Source organism: Sminthopsis crassicaudata, chromosome 3 (assembly GCF_048593235.1).
Source record: "Sminthopsis crassicaudata isolate SCR6 chromosome 3, ASM4859323v1, whole genome shotgun sequence".
Lineage (NCBI taxonomy): Eukaryota > Metazoa > Chordata > Mammalia > Dasyuromorphia > Dasyuridae > Sminthopsis > Sminthopsis crassicaudata.
Genome location: NC_133619.1, coordinates 182,819,303 through 182,843,442, shown reverse-complemented (window position 1 = coordinate 182,843,442; position 24,140 = coordinate 182,819,303). Strand labels below are relative to the sequence as shown.

The window sequence follows — 24,140 nt, the reverse complement described above, 5'->3', positions numbered from 1 at the left end:
TCATCTTGTTGTTTTGTAAGAGCATTGTGTTATTTGCCTAAAAGGTAGTTGTTAAATACAATTCAATTTTAAGGGATGACCTTCGTCTGGCTTCATCTCATTAGAGATTAGATTGTTTTAAATGCTTTTCTTGCATTTGTCCCACCTTTTGCAGTATGGATGGGCAATCAGGGAAACAACCTGCTGTTTTATCCTCAGAAGAAGCTTCAGAAATGATGGCAAAGTGCCAAGAGGGTTCAATGTGGTATGAACTCATTTTAAGTACTTTTTTTTGGTTGGGACCCTTCATTGCTACTTATACATTCAAATAATATTATGTGGGGAAAAGAGATTTTGCCCCTTATTTAAATATTAGCATGTCATTAATCTAGATTACAATGTGTCAATATGAAGATAGATACCATTTGTATAAAAGATAAATTGCATCAGATCAGAGAAGATTATTATTGCAATAAAACATTCAAAGATGTATTTTGCCTCTTGAGTTAAGCAAAAATAATTCTGCACTGAATATAGAGTAATAAGTGAATATTTACCATTAATTTCATGGGATTCCCAGAAGGAAGAAAATTATTAATAACTTGTTTAGGGTCAACAACTTGTTTTTCCAGGTCTATTGTATTCCTTCAATATTTTGATGTTAATGTACATGCCCCTGTTTTTGATCCAGGATCTGACTTAGGCATAACTTGTCTAATGGATCATCCACACAGTCTCTCTCCCAAAACAGGGCTCTTAGCAATCACCATTTTATATCTCTTGCCTGCACAAACTTGGAAAGAAAGGTTAAAATCAATGTTTTGGACTGTTCTTTGATGGCTTACTTATATGCCACCTCCTGTATCTTGGAAGCAAAGTAAAAGGCAGGTTGAAGGAGGATTTAAATAAAATAATTAAATGTGATGAGTGGGGAAGTATTTTTTTTTCATTTTGTAAAGGGGAAAATCTTATTCAAAGAACTGGTAAATGCTGTTATTTAGATGAAAAAATGGGTGTATGCAAATGTATGTAATAGGCATACACATATACATGTGTGAATATTTATATATATGTGTGTGTGTATTATATTTTCATATAAAAACTAAGTAGTTATTATTCCAAAGTAGTCATTATTTCTTCAATTTGGTCAACTTTAACATTATAACTCTACTGTAACAACTTCTTATGGCTATTCCAACATGGTCTCCAGTAGACTGGAATTTCTTTCAATCTAAATTGTAAACACAAAGTGAAGGTAGAGAAAGACATCCTTCTTAAACTAGACTTTATTAATTAAGTGAAATAATCAAAAAGTAAGCTATATATGTTATTTTGATTCTTATAATCATTTTTCTCATGCCCATGATGATCCTCAGGATTCATCACCAGAACAATATTTTCCAATACTCTTCACTCATTCAACAGAATTTCATTGAGGGCCTACAACATATGAGACAATTGAACCTTTTGGATTTAGTAAGGAATAATATGCAAGTGAATACAGTTGTAGTAGACAGAAAATTAATTTTTAAAAAGTCACAATAAAATTCTCATTCTGGAGTCTCCCAGAATTTAGTTTGCTGCTATTCTGGGAGGGACCAAAACAAAACAAAACAAAACAAAACAAAACAAAACAAAAAAACTTTACTGATATCATTAGAGATTTTTTTTGTTGTTTTTTGTATTTATATACTATAGTGAAGACCCCTCCCTCCTAATGTTATTGAAGACAATACTCTTCATTTAAAAAAAAAAGAAATTTATTGAACTTGTCAAATTTTATAGTTCTGTGCTGATACCCCAATATGGTACTATATAATATAACTTCATATTTAGTATAATGTGGTTCTATCCAAGGTCACTAAATACTATAAGTATAAAATAATATGGATATGGAATATGGACCCAATGTGATTTTTTTTTTCTCTTTGGAGTGTAACTTGGACCTATGAACTCACCAGTATAGAGAGCTCCCTGTATGGTATTTCTTTCCATCAATGTAGCTTAGAAACTCATCTCTCATTTATTGTCATGGAGAACTATCTCTGGACCCTGATAAATTCAGTGAGACTTCCCCACTTTCAAAGTCAGTATATTTTAAAGGTAAGATATAAACACAAATGTGTTCATCTCTAAGGCTGACTTTTAATAGAGTACACCAACACTGACTCTTGATAAATCAGATATCTTAAATTAAAAGATTTTATATTTATATATATGTGTATATATATATGTATATATATATACACACATATATATATAATATATGAATGTATAGTGTAACAACTTAAAACTGCACTAAGATTTTGTAACATCATGATCATGCATAAATACACATATATGCACATACATACACTGTTGATAGTGGAAACTAAAATGGGTGATATCATCCTCAGATATTTCTAGCAAAGAATTTTAGAAAGTAGCTCCCTGCACACTGGAGTTATCTTACTTTAATGGCACTTAAATGAAAAAATATAAAGAACAAAAATATTTAATAAATATATTATAACATTTAATATATGTATATATGTGCATGTGTATATATAGTGTGAATATATATTTATGTATCCATGCATGAATAGATATGTACATATATACACATAGATAGATATATATGTGTTTATACATTCATGCTTCCACATTTTCTTTTATGTCAAGAAGGCAAAGTAATGCCATGTACAAGTAATCTTTTCCTATAACATTTTATAGAAGTATTTTAATATGATGATGCTATTTTAGGCACCATTAACAACAGCATATATTCTTAATTTTCTAATGATGAATTTGGCCTTTAGTAAAGGAGTTATCCCTCCTTCAGCTATGTCCCTATAGCAAAATGAATAGCAAAACAATTCACTGAGTATAGTGTACTATGAATGAAGTCCAGCATGTACTTGCATAATAAACTTACTAAACTGAAGTAGGGATATAGATGGAAAACTACTTCTAACTTCTTTGTTCTTTTAAACGCCTATTTCTAGTTCTGGGTACTATTAAATTTCTAGGCCCAGACCTATGCAACTTGAAATAGACTATTTCCTCATAACATACTGTCCTCATCAGTAGACTGTAATGAATTGAACAGGAAAAATCATTCATAACAATTTTGGAAGTTTATTATGTTACTGGTAGAAAAGTCATTTTTGACTTACTAGCCTAAAAGTTACAGGTAGAACAGTTCTTTGACTTTATTCTGTGAAATGTATTAAAAACTGTCTTAGACATCAAAAGCTCACACATATGTTAAGCAAAATTGCATGTCCAGAATTAATATGTTAATAAATGAATAACATTAAAGAAACAAATTTAAAACTGCCCCAAAATCCTTATACAAAAAAACAAAACAAAACAAAACAAAAACCCCATCTTTTAACAAAGGCAAAGAAAAATCATAGAAAAAAAAAACTAATTAACTCTTCCTTTTCTATTTAAAGGGAGCTATTTTAGAACTCAGGGGTCTTGAAAAGAAGGAGTAAATCTGAGAGTTGATTCAATCATACTGGAAAAAAAGATTATTGGAGAAATTGGATATCATCCAGGTGATAGATGATGATCAAATGAGGTAATATTTGCAAAAAATGTTTAGCATAGTGCTTTGCATTTAATAGGTTTTGAACACATGCTTTTTTCTCTTCACTATCACAAAACAGTCAATATATTTCATGGCTGATAGATCACTCATTTAAAGATTCTATTTGTCTTATACACATACAAATTTGATCTAAGAAAATTTCATAAAAAAATTTATGTCAACAAATTAAGAAAAAAGCAAACCAAAACCAGATTCTCTTTTAGCATTATAGACCATTAGTAGGTCAAAGTCTCTAAATTATTTTTACTTTCCTGATGTGATATATCATTATAAAAGGTCTCAATTATTCATTTGCACAAATTAAGATTTACACAAAGTAAGACTTTTAGGAATGATGATATTCAAAGACAGGAGTGTATAATATTCATTAAGTCCAATGAAAGTCTTGAAAGTTGTATTTTGGGAAAGGAAGTAATTGGTGCTTTTTACACAAATGCTAGACTTTCAGTAATACATACTTTTAAATGAAAACTTATTGTGTTTTCAAGAATACAGGAGAGAAAAATCTTTGAAATCAGGTAGAATTTTGTCCACCACTCTATGTTTTTATAGAATACTATCGAATACATATTAAAAGAAAAAAAGAAAATTAATATTTAATTTTAATATAAAGTCTGTGACTACCAAGTGGTATTTATAGGAAGAATAGAGTAACAACATCCTTAGTTCCATTATAAATCTAATATGTCCTCTTCAAAGAACAGGAAACAAAGTTTGATGTGATTGGAATTTAAAGATGAATAGAAATCACTTCTAATGGAGTCTATTCCTTTGACTGCCTACTATTAGAAGATATCTGAAAGACAATACAATTCAATACAAAAGCACAATTGCAAAGACTGTCTTTACTAAATTAGCTGGTCCCTTATAGTGTGTCTATGTATGTAAAGAAATAGAAATTATTCTATATCAATACATTAATAGTCCCATTGAACCAATTTATTATTGCTAGTCAATATGCTATGTATGTATTTGTTATACAGACTGAAATAATCTGTTGTAATCTATAATACACTAAGAGAATATAGTACAAGGGCCTGTTATACTAAATAGTAGAGAAGTAGATTATAGTATGGAAAAAAGACTTCCCACATTTAAGGGTGCATTTGTTCTCTTCTAGTCCATTACAAAATGCTAGGCTTATAGATTGAATTTCCTTATAAACTTATATTTCCTGGCAGCAGAGAAGACCTGAATCAGTAAAAATAGAGTCTAATTCATGAAATGAAAGGAAATAAATAAATGTGTGTGCATGTATTGTATATATGTATATGCATACACATGCATATTCATATGTATTTATGTAGATAGATAAATAGGTAGATAGATAGATAGATAGATAGATAGATAGATAGATAAAAGAATGACTTAAGTGTGAGAAATAGAAGTCTTTAAACTTTCTAATTGTATTTTTAAAGTGTACTAATGAGGGTGAAGAACTAGGTGGTACAAGAGGATAAGAGTAGGAGTAATGGGATGAAATTAGGAAAAGGAAATTTAGGTTGATTACCAATTACCAATTGAAAATGTTCTTAATGTTGAGGTCTATTAGACTGTAGGGTAATCTTCTAAGGGAAGTGGAGGGACTCCTATTGCTTGAAATGTTTAAAATTAGAGTGGACATAGTACTATCAAAAACACCCTGTTGTGAACAATCCTACCCTGTTGTGTAGAATGGACTAGTTCACTTTGTTTGTCTTTTCAGTTGCAAGCTTCTGTAAAACTTAAGGAGAAAAGCAAAAGTAACCAATTCTTCCCAATAAATACACAAATTTATCTAAATGCTTTTTAAAACAATTTATTATTCTGCCCAAAGTATGTAGTAGAAACCTAGCCATATATGTAGTACTTCCCGTATCCCTACCATCACCAATAAAAGATTATTCTGAGGCATTTTTTTCCCTTTAACACCCAAAGCAATACTTTCTTCTGTCCAGAAGCAATTCACTCTTCAGACAAGTAAACATTTAAAGGGTCATGCAAGATAATGTAGTTTTATGTTTGTGCACCGCATATGTGTTTGTATTAATGTGTTTATATGAAGTTTGAACAATGGAATAGGTATAGGAAAGGCAAGTTAGAATATAGTGTGTGTGAAGTGTATTATCTGGATCATTTTGACATTCCTCTGAGTCCATGAAGCTAACACTCCACATCTGGGCCTTAACTTGTTCCCCCTCACCTCATTACCAAGGCTATCTCTACATTTTGAATATATGCTGAGAAAATATTTTTAACAAAATGTATGAACATCTAAAGACAGAAAGATAAAATATTAATTTAAATTTATTTTATCAATTCAATTAATTTAAAATTAATAAAATATATTTTGAGCTATTTGATCTTTAGGTTTGACCAATCATGATAGCTTGAAAAATAATAGTACATTTGGTAATATAGAAATTTTACATGTAATGATCAGTCTTACAAAGTCTTGGGAGGAGATAAATGAAACTATGGATAAATTGCTAAAAATGAGGATGATTGATCTCCCTACCATATCCCAAAACTATCCCTTTGTACTGGCTGTCCTCCAATATCTAGAACATTCTTCCCTTCACTTCCACATCTTCATTTCCCTGGTTTATTCCAGAACACAATTCAAATCTCACTTTCTAGAGGAGAACTTTCCTAATTTGTTCCTGTTTCCCCAAAACATATACACACATACATCTCTTCCCTCCAAGATTAGTTCCCACTTCCAATGTATGTAGCTTGTCAGTACAGAGTTGCTTACATGTTGTCTCCATTATTAGAACGGGAGCTCCCTGAGAACATGAACTTCTGCCTTTCTTTGTATCCCAAGGGCTTAGTGCAAAAAAAGTGATGAATAAATGTTTGTTGGTGATTAGGATGAGAAAGACAAGGTGATCTATGAGCATTATAAACTTTAATGATCATAGTGTTTGATTTCTAATGTTGAAGCAAAGAAATTGAAAAAGAGTTGAAACAAAGAATATCAGGAATATTCCTAGGTTTTGCTGCAAAATAATTAATATCATAATGTTCTAAAGAACTTTATTGGCCTTTTAATGGCTTAAGCAGAATAAACAACTTGCATAAGTTGCCTATGATGAGTTTCTTGAGTAGGAATAGTTCTAGAGAATGAAACTTGGTAGTAAAGGAAAAGAAGAAATTATACTCTGATATGGACAAAATGGAATTAGAAATAAACATTTTAATGACCATGCCTGTTGCTTTGTACTCTTATGCATTTGCACAGAAGTGCCCTTTATCTCACCAAGCATTTGTGTATACCCTCCTTCCTTCTCACCTGCTTCTTACTTTACCTGTAACAAGTCAACAAGCATTTAGCAAGCACTTACTATGGTCCAGGCTTTATATCAAGCTCTAAGTATACACAAAAGGCAAACAATAGCTTCTCCATACATTTGTATGGAGGAGCTTACAATTTACTCATCTGTGAACCACTGACATGACAGAAAATGAAAGTTTGAAAAGGACATTAGAATAGATATAGGGATATTAGAGATCTTATAGCAAAATGAATATAATCGAGCACAAAGATATAAATTCAAATCTCACCTAAGACACTAATTAACTGTGTGATCATAAGCAAATTATAAACTCCTTATTCTTCAGTTTCCTCTTCTGTAAAATGAGTGCATTAATGCTCATGCAGCCATTATGAGGTTCCTTGAAGATAATATAGGTAAAATATTTTGCAAACTTTAAAATTTCATATACAATGTCAATTGTTAGTGTGGTTCAAGCCACAGGTGGGGAGTGTGTGTGTGTGTGTGTGTGTGTGTGTGTGTGTGTGTATGTGTATGTGTGTGTGTGTGTGTGTGTGTGTGTGTGTGTGTGCAACTATACAGTATGGTGAGGGAGAGGGAAAGGTCAAAGGAGAGATTGTGAAATTTTGTCTTATAGGTCTGTTGCTTCATCGATATGGAAATTCCCTACAAACAGCAAGTCAAAAGCCATTCATAACTGCTGATCCTTAACCACATCCATCCCCAAAGAAGGTCCTCCCCAAGGAAGGATTTTTCTTGCTTTCTCTTAACATCACATTCTAACAATGGAGCATATTGGCTGCCAAACAGTTATCTCTCAATCTTGCCACATGACCAGCTTATACTTTTTTTCCCTAAATATGTTGATAATATTTTTGTTTTTATTTTTCAACATTCAAAAAATATGTATCAAGTGTTTACTACATGCAGGCATGCATAAATCTGGTCAGGCAATAAAGATGAATAAGATCCAAAGGATATGTTCTGATATTTCAGAAGGAGAAACTGTATCCAGTGAGATATAATTAGAGAAAAATACTTCATGGAGTGGATGGGACCTGAGGTGAGCTTTGAAGAACATGAAGAATTTCATCAACATAGAGATATTTGGAATAAGAGAAAAAATGGCATTATGATCATAGAAGACAATGTTACCAATGTATGCAAAGACATAGAAGCTAGAAATAGCAGGATTACTTCAGGAAATATTTTGATATGGCTGAATTTCAGTCAAAGAGATCTATAACATAAGAATCTAGAAAAGGTGATTTGATGATTTGCAACTGTTGTTTGTACACAGACCTTGAATGTCCGATTAAGAAGTTTAGATTTTTATCAATAGAAAACAGGAATACAGTTTTTGAGTAAGAAAGTGGTGTGGTGTGATTAGAGTGGCATTTTAGGAAAACCCTTCAGCAATATATCTAAAATAGTTTGAAATATAAAAAGACTTAAGGGATAAAAATTGCTTAGGGTACTAATGAGATAGTACATAATTTGGCTCATTTAAAAAATTATATCTGATATTCCTGGGTATAAACAGATAAAATAAAAATTTCTTCCGTCTAAAATTATGTCCATATTATTTTCATCCAAAGGAAATGGTCTTGTGATCTGAGTTCAGCAATCTAAGCTGTCTGAAACTCTCCTAACCTTTAGATGGAGACCAGTAAGGAAGGGAATAGGGCTGTAGTAATCACTTCTGAAGGTGTTAGAGCATTAGATAACAAAATTTCTGCTCCTTGGTATGGCAGATTTTTCTTAAAGGATGATATAAATGATAGTTGGCTCAATATGAAAAGAGAAACAAAGCAATACAAAACCTTATCTCAAATGCATGGTCATGCAGACAGGATAGAAAAAATTAAGGTGAATTTGATTTGTTTAAGGGGAACCAAAACAAAAAAAGTTTAGTACTCAATTTTTTCTGAGATCTTATGAGATTTGTTAGTATGTTCGCAAAGTTTAATGAAAATTTGAAGTTTATCTTCAGATTTAAAAATATTTGAAGAAGCATTAGCAAAACCCATTAATTGAACAGAATAAATCTAGAAAGGCTTTTGGTAAAAAATATAATTCATCCAAAAAAAATCCACCAAAAGAATCAACAAATTTCAATAAATACAAACATTTATATATAATAAAATTTGTAAATTAAGAAAATAAAGAATAACAACAATATTTTAAAAGATATCATGCTTATCAGGTCAAATAAGCACATATCTAAATATTATAAATTTTAAAAATGTGAATTTAAATATAGGCTTCGTTCCTCCATTTCAAGAATCCCATTTTAGATGACAAGTTTGGGGCTTTTTAGATAAACATTGAAAATATATAATTAACAATGATATGCTGAAACCAAATCAAACTGGTTTGAGAGAACCAATTGCAAAATTATTAATATGAGGGGCATCTACATGGGATAGTGGATAGACTATTTGTCCTGAGTTCGGGAAGGCTTGAGTTCAAATCTTACCTCAGACACTTAACACTTAGTGAGATAAGTGACCCTAGGTACTTAATCCCGACTGTCTCACACACACAAAAAATTTTTTTCAAAGTAAGTATTTAAGTATTGAATATTAAGAAAGGCTAAAAATTAGGGTTTGACATGTTGTTTTGTTGTTGCTTACACTAGTGAAAGTGATAGATATGGATATATATATATATATATATATATATATATATATATATATATAGTATAGGTGAAACAGAAAAGCAAATTTTGTACATTTTTGGAAGAATTAAACATTTTCTAGCAGGACTCTATAATTTTATTAGATTTTGATCTAATATTCCAACAATAGAGAGGACAGTTTACCTTAATTTTTTAAAGGTTAAGATTTAACATATTGAGGACTTCCATTTAGATTCATTTAGTAAACAAAAATGAAAATATTACTGATCCTTGCTTACAGAAAGCACATCATAAAATAAAGTAAATCATAGACCTCAAAAATGATTGCCACTCATGAGATCTTTTCTTTGTCCAATTCTACAACAACAAAAAGAATTGATTAACAGGGATGCAGGTCTCTGCTTAGTCTTAAAACTTAAAAAAAAGCCTGCCTAACAATAGAAAAAGCACTTTAAAAAGGATATACATACCTCTTCATATAAAGTACCAAGGAAAATCTGGAATAACTATATGTGTCACAGGTTTTGTAGAATCCCTATTTTAGGAACTGGATTAACAGGGATGTCAAACTCAAGTGTAACTCAATCCACATTAACATATAATTAGGAAATTTTTGATGAAATTAATAAAAAAATTAATATTACACACATACATATATATGTATATGTATATACATATATATGATATTAATTTGTAGTTTTCTTATTCAATATGGCCAGCAAAGATCCTTGTGTATTTGGCATATTAATTTTCTTGGTTTCTGAAACCCCAGACAGGAGATAGAAAGAGTTAAAATTTCATAGAGTTATGTTACTGATAAATTTACTTGTTGAATTTATCACTTGATTTTAGATATGGTTATTTATATATAATGGTAGTCACTATAATAAAGCATAAGTTGATAAGAATGTCCTTTCACTGTTGCAAAATGATAAAGAACAAAAAAATACCTGAAAGAAGAGAAATGACTCTTTTGGAGAAATAGAAGTTCCATGATTATGGGAAATTATGTATATTTTCAGAAACTTTTGATATATCAATTGGTTTTGTTGATTATTTTATTCATTTTTCTTTCTTCTTTAAGTATATTGTTTCTTATATGGGGTGGTTTTCTAGAAGAGACAAGGAAAAGTATATTGGGAGAAATATTGGTGATATAAAAACCAATAATATCAATTTTTAAAAAAAAATTTTTTTGCAATAAACAGAAATGATCACAGTTCATTGAGAAAGAAATTAGGGTAAACAGCTACCTAACTGTCAGTAGATGCTATGAGAAATTAAAATTTTACTTTCTGCATTTTCCAAATATTTCCATTCCTATATTTTTAAATGTATTTATCACATTTGGTCCCCCACTCTTCAATTCCACTGACACCATGCTGGTTCTGGCCCTTATCTCTTTTCCCATAGAATATTGTAATAACTTCCTTTTTGTTCATCCTGTTTCAGTTTACTCTTTAATCTATTCTCCAAACCACTGAACTAATAATAATAATAATAATAATAATAATAATAATAATAATAATGATCTTATTACTATTCTGATTACTCAAGAAGTTTTCAGTGATTATTAATGATTGACCAAACTAAAACCCTGAATCTGACCTTCAATATCCTCCATAATAAGACTTCACCTTCTATCTACCCTTATCTCACACAATTTTCTATAAGGCTGTTATATTTTATATGAATTGGACTGCCCTCTTCCTCATTTTCTTCATCCTACCCACAGACATTTCTGCGTTTTTGTATAATTTCCCTATGCCTGTAATGGACTCTCTCTCCCTTTCTTCCCTATTTCCATCCAGCAAAGTCCTTCCCTTCCTTAAAATGGAATGCAAACTCCTCTGTGGGTCTTTCTTTCATCTTTCTCTCTCTACTCCCAAGAGAAAGCAATCTATCCCAGTTTAAATTTCTCTCTCTTATTAGTTTTTCCCCCCTGAGGCAATTGGGGTTAAGTGATTTGCCCAGGGTCACATAGCCAGGATGTATCTGGGACCAAATTTGAACTCAGGTCCTGCTGACTGCAGGACTGATACTCTATCCACTATACCGACTAGTTGCCCCACCAGTTTAAATTTCTCATGTAATTTTGCAAAGACATGCTCTCATTTGCTCTCATTTCTCAGGGTTGTCTTAACAGTCAATGAAATATGCATAGAGAATTTTGCAAACCTTAAAGTATCACACACATTCTTTTATTCTCATAATCATTCATGTATTAGTGTGTGGACCCATTAGATTCTAAATTTCTTGAGAAGAGGAACTGTGTCTTGTCTGTTTTTATAATGCCAATATCTAACATATCTTTCACATAGTAGGAATTTAATATGTGTTTGTTAGTTCCAGGAGAGCAGGAGAATATTTTACTTTAATTTTTTAATTCCTAGTACCTACCATACTAGAGCATAGGAGGTGTTTAGTAAATACATGCTGAATTGAAATGAATCCAAATTAAACACACACACATACACACACACACACACACACACACACACACACATATATATATATATATATATATATATATATAGATTTTCCATCAAAACCACTGAAGCTAAGTCATGAACAATAATTAGCACAGAGTGGATTGGCCTCAGTTACAGTGAAATAAGAAAGCCAGGCCATTGTTGACTGGGTTGTTTATAAGTGAATCTACAGTCATAACATGGCTAATTCACATGTGATTTTTCCTAGTTTAAAAAAAAAATTGTTACCACTGCAATCCACATTTGTGAATGAAAAGGGCAAGACCATAGGCACAGAATGAAAAGAGAAACCTACTAATAAGTATAAGGTTTTAGGAATAAATAAGGGACTTAAAATTGGTTTTATGCTTTCCTATTGTAGGAAAATAATAATCATATCTAAAAAAAGTATTAATATGGTATGTACATAATACTCTTAGAAATTTTAATTTAGCTATTTAAAATAACTTTAATCCCTGGTAAATTGGTAAATGGTAAAAGGCTAGTTAGTAGATTTCAGTAGATGTCTAGCCTGCTCTGCAATGCACGGAATGACATTTTCTACCTTATTAATAAAATAAGGAGAATGTTTTTAGCATCCTGGGCTTTTGAGGGTATTTTATTCTTGTGTGTGTATGTGTGTGTGTGTGTGTGTGTGTGTGTGTGTGTGTGTGTGTGTATGTGTGTGTGTGTGTGAAGCAAAGCAGCATGGTGCTTCAAAGACATGTTCAGAGATGTGACGTAAATTGAAATGGCAGTGTATCATAATGCAGCACAACAGGTGCACAAAATAGATGTTCAAAATGGTTTCTATTATTTGGCTTTTTTGGAATCAAATCAGAATCAAGAACAATAGTGGCCATTTCAGATAAATTACTTCTGCACGTTCTTGCAGATTGAGCAGCTGGAAAGGAGGGAGGGGGAAGCGGGGGTGCTTGCTATTTGGAAGGTGGATGCAAATACACTCTGTATACAGTACATTAAGTTTTTGCCTTTCATGTACTGATAAAAGTAGCTTCCTTATGAGTATTACATGTTTTATTAATACCTCATTTAAACAATTAAATGGCACAACTCTGAAGGCAGTTGCTAAGATAAAAGTTTACAGACAATCCATTATTTTGCTCAAACAACCCCTTTTTAAAAGTCCACAGAGATGTAATTTAGTAATTTAAGTCCTATACAGGGTTTTTGAATAAACTATTACCCATCCATACAATTTTGTTCTAGGTACTAATATTATTTCCCCTTTGTTTGATGGCCCAGAGTGAGGATTATTAATGATTTTAAGTGGGGATGGACCTAGGTCTTTTTCCATATCATTATCATCCTCTGCCCACTCTCTGGTTATTTTAGTCACATTAGAGTTGAAATTTTTGTGTAGCAGAGGAAAAGATTTGTTATTTTTTTAATACTTTATGCTAACATTTTCTATTTTATTAGGCATAATTCAGAAAGAGAGCTAGAGATAGAGAGAGGGAAAAGGAGACCCGTCTGGTTAAGGGGGAATATATAATTGGTTGTAGTGGGATTAAACTATTATTAGTATATACTACTAATGGATGCCCCACAAAGAACTCATGGCAAAACCATTAGTTATAAAGAAATGTAAGCAAGCTGAAGAGTATTTATATTGTTACAGTCCTACTTATACACAGCTTATTTTTTCTATCATTTAAAATGAACACTGTGCTTATTTTATGTGTGTGTATACATACACACACATACATATATATATATATGTATTTGTTTTTAAATACTGAATTATTTTATTCTAAAAATGAACTCTTTCCCCCCATAATTCAAGACCTGATATTTATTTAACAGAATAACCAAGCAGTAATTTCTAGTATACCTCTGATCATAAATGCAACCAGGACATTTTACATACACACACACAGACATATATATATGCACATATATGTATGTGTATATATATATACATATATATATATATATAAAACACATCTATATTATAGTACATATATATCTGGTATAATGTATGGAAAAACAAGTGTATGTATGATATACTATAATATATATTGAATAGTATTTGGAATAATAATAATATAGTATTTTACATTTATATTTATACATATATGTATGTCTACATATCTACATCCAGATGATTAAATGAATAGCTAAATAGTGATTTCCATCATTAATCTGTGATCATGTAATGAAGAGATGGGAGCAAATAAAAGAAGTTGTATAATATATTAATTTTAAAAACAACTCTTAAATATTCAAAAATTAAAAGAAAAGTAAAACAGAAGCACAAATCCACTCTGTGTTTTTATTTCAATGACAATACATTTCAGTGCCATGTTCTTTTGTTGGCATTATAGGTGAAGACCAAATGGAAAGTGAACGTGAATATAGTTTCACAGGTGTATTAGATAATATGTTTAAGGGTATGTGAAGGATAACTCTCTGTTTCATATTTAGCATATCCATTACTCTCCAATTAACTTGTGTAAATACATAGAATGAATTCTTTACACCTTATTTTTTCAACTCTTCTTACAAGTAGACTATTGAAGGGGCCATAGTATAGATTTAATGAGGCCAACAATGGAACAATAATAAAACATCATTGACACTTCTAAACTATTCACTAATACCCATGGTATGTAATTTCAAAATATGCAATTTCAAGAAGGAATTGCTGCTATTTTTACTATAATTCATAATTTTGAATGTTTGTAAAGTGCCTAGAGCTCCCCAGAGAAAAATCACTCCATAATGATGGTGATTACTTTGAGGCTTCTGTATTTAAAGTTGTGTAACAATTAGTACTTGAAGTCTTAATCAAGTGCAAAGTTTGAATAATATTCTTCCCCAAGTGAATTTTCCCCTATAATTTGTATCCTGGGTTTGCCTGAATTTCCTTGGAATTCCTTCCATCTCCTTAATGTCCTGTCTTTCCAATTGTGAACACATTAACTAAAGGATAAAGGAACCAAATGATGGTGTTATGAGAGAAACAAAGTTTTGACCCTAAATTCAATGTTTATGCAAATAGTTTCACATGATAAGGTGTCCAATTATATGTCACACATAAAAGATTTGTAGTCCAACTCCCTCTGCATAGAAGCAAGACTCCATTTTTTGATGTTCATTTTTGATTCAGTTTGTGTGTAAGGAATAAAAAGTTCTTTGCATGAAAAAATAGCATTTTAAGATGTTTGAAAACTTAGTGTTGGAAGTGATTTTTCCCCTTTTTATTCATTTTTATTACTTTCCAAGTAAAAACTCCATAGATTCAGAAGCCAAAGGGCCTTTTGAAAAATGCCACTTTTAGGTTTCAGCCAAGAGCCACAGCTGAACCGACAAGGGAGGGTTCTAACAAGACAGTTGCTAGCTGCCGGCTACAGTTCCCACTTTTGTTTCCTATGGAAACTAACATGGGGCAAATTGAAAGAGTGATTATTTTAAGGCTCCACTGTCTTTCCTGATCCAGTGTCTACAGTATTTTCATAGAAAATGGGAGCAGGAAAGGCAGGGGGAGATGTCAGACCTTGTCAGTTTCAGCTGTGGTTGTTGGCAGAGAACTGAAAGTCCTATTTTTCAAATAGGCTACAGAAATCTGTGCTATTTTTTACTTTTAAAATGAAATTGCAAGTTGAACATTTACTTCACCTTTACCTGTTCCTTCTTTTTCTTTTTTGTGCATTGTAGTATGCCAAGAGGAAAAATGGCAAAATTACTCTGTTGATGGTGAAGGACTGCCCTACCCAAACTTATCCCAATAAATCATCCCAGCACTGTGGATTCTCTTTAACTGATTCTCTTTTCCTATGTATGTATCATTAAATTTATTACTCAATATAATCATCTTAATTATTCAGAGGATGACAATCCAGCCTGTGGATCATCTAGGGTTTTTTTTCACTACTACACTCTATATTTGCTCCCCTACTGCCTGCTGTTGAAATATTTTGTGCTTCATTTGTACCATCATGAAAAGAGAGGGAAGGAGAAATAAGAAGAAAATCAAATCTACTGCTATGGACAAGACAATGAAAACATTCATTTGCCAGAATGTTGAAATTAATTGTTTGAATAAAAGACTATTATATCTGTGTGTATTTAACTTACTTTTACTTCTACTTCTACAAAAACACTTGTAATTGGCACATTTCCTTTATTTTAGTTCTATATTTTTTACTTTTATATCCAAACACTTTTGAAACTCAATTTATTCTCAACTTTCTATTGTTATATAATAATTTTAATTATGCTACCTTTTTAATCAGAATTTTGTTTTTAGGATGCTAAAATGTATCTGCATTTGGAATAACTTCTTTAGATAATAGTTTGCTACCACAGATAATCATTTCTTCAATGTGAATCCACTGACTCAAGTAGCAAGAAAGTAGCAAGCTACTTTCTAAAAGAAAAAAAATCTAAAACTTTATTTTAAAAATTGCAGTTCTTTTAAGCATATTGATTTTTTTTTTGTTGGGGGGGGGAGTGAAGTAGGGAGATCACATTTCTGAAAATTTAAAAAAAACATCCTTGGTGTGATTCCACTTCTGGGGAGGTTATTCTGCTTTATATTTCCTAGCTGCAGAAAGAAGTTTACAGTTTTCCCTTTAAACTTTTCCCTTTTACTTCTCTCAAAAACTATGCATCTGACCCCTTCTGTCTACTTACAAAGCTTAGTTCAGGGCCTCATTATCTCTCTTATACATTATTGAACCAGCCTCCAAAATGGTCTTTGTGCTTCACATGTCTCAGGCCTTATGACCATCCTACATATGGCTACCAAATAAATTTCCTTAACTACAAACCTGATCATGTGATTCGCTTCCACTCAACCAACTCCAATAGTTTCCTATTGCCTTTAGGATAAAATATAAATATCTTTGTTTAGCTTTTAACACACTATACCAGGGTCCAATCTATCTTCCTATTTTCATTTATTGGATATTACTTTGCTCCACATTCTGCAATTCAAACCGGCCTTCTCTCTGTCACTCACTCATAATACTTCATTTTTCATATCTATACCGTAGCAATGACCATTCCTCTTTACCTATGCTTAATAGAGTCTCTTCCTCTCTTCTCCCTCTCTTTATCTTTCTCCTTCCCTCCCTCCTTCCCTCTCCCTTTCTTTCTCCTTTCCTTCCTCTGTCCCTCTCCCTCTTCTTCCCTCCCTCCATCTCTCTCTTTTTCCCTCCCTGCCTTCCTCTTTCTCTTCCCTCACCCCCTCTCTCTTTCTGTCAAATTTTCACTGATCTAGATTTTGTGTATTATATAGAAGTTGAGAAGTATTTGCCAACTTATCTTAAATCTCTGTTAACATATCTATTAAAAGTTCATTGTAAAAAGATTTGTATTTTCATCCACTTAAAGTCAAATGTGACACAATATTTTCCTCAATGTATCAAATGTTTATTTTTATAAGACTGATTAAAATGGACATTTGTAAATTAAAAATCAGGCATGTGCACACATACATGAATGCAAAAAATAATGTATCTTATTATTCTTTTTTGATATTTAAAAAAGATTTATTCATTTAAAGTAAAATATTTATTTTGTCTTTTTTGGGAAACAGCACATTTAGGTACAGTGGTAAATGCTGTTCCATGATGAATTTATATCTTCATGATATTTGTTTGCTTCATAAAGGTTGAATTACACAAAAAGAGTGGGGATTAGTCTCTTTCTGCTTAGAGGAATTAATAATTCAATTAATAGGCATTTATTCCACTGGCCTACTATCTGGTAGGACACATACATATATATATATATATATATATATATATATATATATATATATACGCACATACATATAGGTGGACCACATACAAATAAAACATCGAACAATACCACCCTCAAAGAAATATATTCTTTCACATGAAAATTATGTGTATACTTTGAAATTCCATAATAAAGCAGAAATAAAGTTGGCCCAAAGAATTCAGATAAGAAGAACAAATCTGTCAGAAATAACTGAATAAATGAGATCAAGGTATATATTGGTTTAATTCTCTGGACATAGTAATTTCATTTGGGATCTTGTTTTTCTATTCACTTGAAAAGATTAGTTAGATGAGTAGAAGTGTTCATGTTTCTTAAAGGGAAAATTAATAGTAACATTTCAGAAAGCAAATGGTCTCTTGTTAATAGATGACAAGATAAAAACAACAAAGTATTACATCTCTATATTCCAATTTACTAGGGAAAAATGAATAACATGTTGATGCCATAAAGATAGAATAATAAATTTAGAAATTTTTTCATAAGTTTAGTCTCTAAAAAAATAGAATTCCTCCATATAATGCTCCCATAGATGTTCAATCAGTCTTTGTTTAAAGATGTCCAGTAATAGAAAGCTTTCTATTTTCACCTCCTATCCCCAAGAAAACCCATTCTGTTTTTATAGAAATCTAGCTCTTTATATTACATATATATATAATCGAAGTTGCTTTTTCTATTGTACTGAAACCTGCCCTGTGACAACTTACTTTGAGGAGGAATTTCTATCTCCTTCACCTTTTAAGCATAATGTTCTTTAGACAGTAAATTCTTAAGAAATGTTTCTTTATTGTAATTTATTATTCCTCTATGGTCAAACAGAACAAATGTAATTACTGTTCTATATGACAGTATTTCATATCTTTTTCACTTAAGTTCTCCCTTCTTTGAGTTCTCCTTGTCTTCATATGACCTCCAGTGTCTCTTATGTCACCAGTCACTTTCACACACACACACACACACACACACACACACACACAGACTTTGTCTGCCCTTGTATTTCAGCAAAACATTTGACACATTCTCTTATTTCACCCTTGTGGAGAAGATGAAGAGATAAGATCTAGCTGATAGTACATTTGATATTTTTAAATGATTAGACCCAAGAAGTTATGATTCATTAATCATTTTTGACCAAATTAATTTATCAATCACTGTTGACCTAGGTCAAGATCTCTAGCACTGTGTCACAGAGGACCTGAGTTCAAATCCCAGCTCTACAACTTCCTACTGTGTGATTTTAAATGAGTGACAATTGTTTGCTCATCAAGTTGACCATCTACAAAAGAAAGAAGTTGAATTGGCTGAAAAATCAAGTTCCTTTCTCACACTAAGGATATGAATGAATGAAACACACAGAAGAAACAAAAGGGTCTGTTTTTCTTTGAATAAAAGGGAAATAGAGTGAAAATATGGAGAATTTGGGGAAGAAAAGCACATCAATTAATTAGTTTAATCTCACTAATATAGGTCACAAGGTCAACTTCTGTCAATAAATGGACAATTCAATAAAATGAGAGATCTGAATTTGATAGAAAATAGGAAAGTATATAATTTTGATTTACCTTGGATAATTTGCTTTTCCTAAGGCCGACTCGAATGATTGAAATGTTCTCCCTGAGTAAGGAGATGACATGATCATTCCAGAATAATTATTACACAGTAATTAAGAATGTCCTAGTGATTCGGAGAAGAGAGGAGAGGAGCTGGATTCTATTGTACTTTAAGAATGAAGAGTGTGAGAGAAGTGGTGCCTTCACATCACTAGGCACCCAGATGTCAGTCATGAGAATTTGCTTAGTGATGAGTCCACCAATCTTCATTAGGGAATATTGACAGTAAAACAATTTGTTTAAAAACCATAATGACATTTTCTACTACATCTATTTCCTTATCTATAAAGTGGAGATCATTATTGTGCCATTTATTCCTCAAGGAATTGGGAGGGAGGCAGCTTCTAAATGTTAATCTTATAAACATGTTATTATTATCATATATGAGTAAATAACTGGCTATTCACCACAAATGAGGGATCACCAAATTTAAAATGTTAGCTTTTATAAAATTCTCAGTGATTCACTCACTTCATAGTCCTTTCTTTTATTTATTTAAGCATAGACCAATAAACCATAGAACAGAGGGAGAAGGAATGTACATAGATACTAGAGACTGTTTTCCGATCATAATTTTCAAACGAACTAATGAGAATACTGCCTACAGAATACGAGTGGTTCCAAAGGTCTGCTAATCACCTTCCATACATTTTTAGAAATATTAATCAGTTGATTCAGAGCGGTCCCAATGGTCTTGTGATGAAGAGAGCCATCTGCAACCAGAAAGAAGACTGTGGGAGCTGAGTGTAGATCAGATTTTTACTTTTTTTGTTATTGTTTCCTTATATTTTGTTTTCTTTCTCATTTTTTTCCTTTTTGATCTGATTTTTCTTGTGTGGCATGATATTTGTGGAAATATGTATAGAAATATTACACATGATTAACATAGATTACATGTCATCTAGGGGATAGGGTAGGGGGAAAGGAGAAAAAAATATTATACTACAAGGTTTTGCAAGAGTAAATGTTGAAAATTATCCATGTGTATATTTTGAAAATAAAAATCTTTAATTAAAAAAAATATATTTGTAAGTTTAACTATTAGTCTTCTCAGAGTATTTCTCAAAACAGTTCTCAAACCATAATTCTAAACCACCTATTAATAAAATAGGAATAACAAAAATAAGCAGTATTGTTTCAAATATCAAAATATTACATGTATGAAGATGAAATAATCAGTAACATTGAAGTACTACATCAATGTTGTTATTACTATTCTTGATACATTTTTTAATGAATTTTAAAGTGAAATTTTTGGGTGATATTTTACAAAACAGGTTTAAAGCATAAGGAAAGGAGCACTAGATTTGTAATTGGAAGAGACTGGCTCCAATCCTCCTTCCAAAATGTAAATCTTTAATATCTAAGATATAATGGGCAAATTGCTTAATTTTTCTGGGCTTTAGTTTTATCAGGTATAAAATGGGATAAAAATGCTACTATTAATTTTCCTTTAAGAAACATGAACTCTTCTACTCATCTAACCAATCTTTCCAAGGGAATAGGAAAACAAGGCCCCAAATAAAAGTATTATGTCCAGAGAATTTAAACCAATATATATCTTGGTCTCATTTATTCAGTTATTTCTGACAGATTTGTTCTTCTTATCTGAATTCTTTGGGCCAACTTTATTTTTGCTTTATTCTGGAATTTCAAAGTATACACATCATTTTCATGTAACAGAATATATTTCCTTGAGGGTGGTATTGTTCAATGTTTTCTTTGTATGTGGTCCACCTATTTGGTGCCTACCTGATAGAAGGCCAGCGGAATAAATGCCTATTAATGAATTATTGATTCCTCTAAGCAGAAAGAGACTAACCCCCACTCTTTTTGGATAATTTAACCTTTATGAAGCAAACAAATATTATGAAGATGTAAATTCATCATGGAACAGCATTTACAACTGCACCTAAGTCTGCTGTTTCCCAGAATAGATAAAATAAATACTTTACTTTAAATTTCAATTTACTTTAAATTTTACTTTAAAATTAACTATATGACCTAATTGTTGTAAAGATTCAAATTTATATATATATATATATATATATATATATATATATATATATATATATATATATAAACATCTAGTCTGGGGATAGGTAGGTGGTGCAATGGATAAAGCATCAACACTGAAGTCAATAGGACCTGAATTCAAATATGGCCTCAAACACTTAACATTTCTTAGCTATGTGACCCTGGACAAGTCACTTAACCCCAAATGCCTCAAGAAAAAAAAAAAAATCTAGTCTTCCCATATCTTTATTCTTATTTAAGCTTCATTGCTGACTAACTGGTCTTTTTCTATCATGCCTTCACCAATCCTACTTTAATCTTTTTATTTTCTCTTTTTCAGCTTTTTTTTATGTGTTGTCAAGGGTCTTATAAGACCCTTGAAGGCAGGGACTGTCTTTCTCCTATTTGTGTAGCTAGTATTTGGCACAATGGTAAATACTTAATAAATGCTCTTTGATTTGATTTTTATCAAATGATATAATGTATGTAATTCACTTTATAAACTATAATGCATTATGCAAATATTAGTTGTTCTTATTATAAAAACCTTCAGTCATTTCAGTCATGCCCAACTTCCCATGACCCCATTTGGAGTTTTCTTGACAAAGATACTGGAGTGGTTTACCATTTTCTTTTCCAACTCATATTGCAGGTGAAAAAATTGAGACATACAAAGTTAAGAGACCTGTCTAGTGTCACACAGCTAGTAAATGATTGAGTCTGGAGTTGAATTCATTGAACTGACTCCAGGCCAAGCATTCTATCTACTATGCTACCTAAGTTCCCAAATTGGAATCTGGAATTTTTATTAGGGGGAAGAGAGGAATAGAAGAGTCAAAGAAGACAAAAGAATCTGTTTCTGAGTAAGTAGGATAATAATGATTCAGTAGCCTTACTTGTCCTGAAAATTATATACTATGATGTAATTTTATTGGAAAGAATCAAATGACAAAATATCAAGGACACATCTTAGGCATGCCTATATACAGATACAACTTCCATGGGTATTGTCAGTAGAAATTCTTGTCATTCTTCTGTACCTTCTATATATTTTCTTCAGCATGATGAAAATTGATGTAAATATATATATATATATCTGAGACTCTACAACATTGTGAATCATCAAAAAATTCAATTATATTCAGTCTACTGGCCATACTAAGGAAAAAAAATAGACTAATCCAGTTTATAAAGATTTTTAACATCTAGTATTGGAGCAAGAAGTTTTCTATTTAACCCTTAGTTAACCAGAAAATAGAATTAATCCAAGGTCTAGATATGTTAGTTAATTGTACTTATATGAAAAGCAATTAGGTCCACTAGCAGAATGTTTATAATTCACATTTTGCTAATAAGAAAATCTTCCAGTGTTCAATCAAAACCCAATATGCTAAGCCTAGGCAAAACTTTTAGGGAAATTAAAATAAGTACCTATAATACAAAGTTTTTGTGCTTTTACTAAAAAATTCATAAAAGCACATTTACCCCAAACTATCAATGAACTGCTAATTAGAAATGCTTAAATCAAACATCCAAGTGAATGAATGCTAGAATTCTGTGAACTAGGATCACTTCTTTCTACACAGTTTCATCTCCAATTAATTTCTAGTATAATCTTAGATGTTTAACTCAATTCAGATGTGTCTTTGAAAAAAATTTAGTGGTAGAATTGCACAAAAGCATATAGATTTGGCATATTTATATTAGCGTCTAGGCAAGGTAATGGTACTTAGAATTCTTCTTGGAGGGGGAATATGGAATATAATTTTTAAAAATAGACTAAATGGAATAATATATTAAAACTTGTTCAACCTGCTACATTCAGTCAGAGGAGTTTTATACTACTTTTTTGAGGCTTTGAAATGAGTTTGTCCTTAGAACCAATTCAAACAATGGACAAAAGCCTTTTGTTCCAAGATTCCACAAATGTTGAACCAGTCACCAATTGATTTAAGAACAATTGGAAATTTTTCCTGTTTTAAAATAGAGCTGAAACAATACCTTATGATGACTAGAAATTGTTGTAATTGTTGTAATTTATGTTATTCTTGTGTTATCTTAGTATAATCTTTATTTATATGCATTTACTTATCACAGGTCATGCTTGAAAATGGGTTTTCAGCTCAATTTACATATTGTTAACAAATAAATCAATGTATGTATATTTTTCAGCCACACTTGTTTACATCAGATGGCCCTACCATATGTATTACATACATTTCATGCCCACATGTTTATATCACATGGCTAATCCATCTGAGATTGATTTCAACTTGACTTTCAAGTCATCTGCAGGACTAACAGAGCAAATATATATCCTAAAATGCAAGCAAAAAAATATCATTTAGCTATAAAAGAACAAAAAGCCTAATGTTTTAAAACTCTGATATGGATCTATTTAAAGCTTTTTTTTTCACTATGTGAATTGTACTATTTTCCTGGAATATAATGCAGTACACACATACACACACACACACACCACCACCACCACCACCACCATCACAACCATTACACAATTTTCAGTTTTGTAATTTTACTACAATATTCTCATCCTAATCCAAATTACAATCATTAAAGGTAAATGGAAATATGATCATTGATGTTATACTCTAGCAATAAATATTATATCACAACTGATAAAAGAAGTTGGTTAGATTAACAAATTTCAATGTATATATGTCTACCTGTCTTTTCATATTCTAAATCATGAAATTAACCAACCAATATAAAAAAAGATAAGTGAGGAGGAAAACAATCAATTCATTTATTCTATTTACAAACTCACAAGACAGAAATGCA

At 31.3% G+C, this 24,140-nt stretch overlaps 1 long non-coding RNA gene across 1 annotated transcript in view; it reads left to right on the top strand.

Annotated features, from left to right (window-relative positions):
• The window catches only part of LOC141560911 (uncharacterized), a 177,147-nt gene that overhangs the window by 1,861 nt on the left and 151,146 nt on the right, over window positions 1–24,140 (top strand). Inside the window, exon 1 of the long non-coding RNA XR_012487885.1 lies at window positions 1–3,544. This exon is cut by the window's left edge and continues 1,861 nt beyond it. This is a non-coding gene — a long non-coding RNA (uncharacterized LOC141560911). The remainder of the gene's footprint in view (window positions 3,545–24,140) is intronic.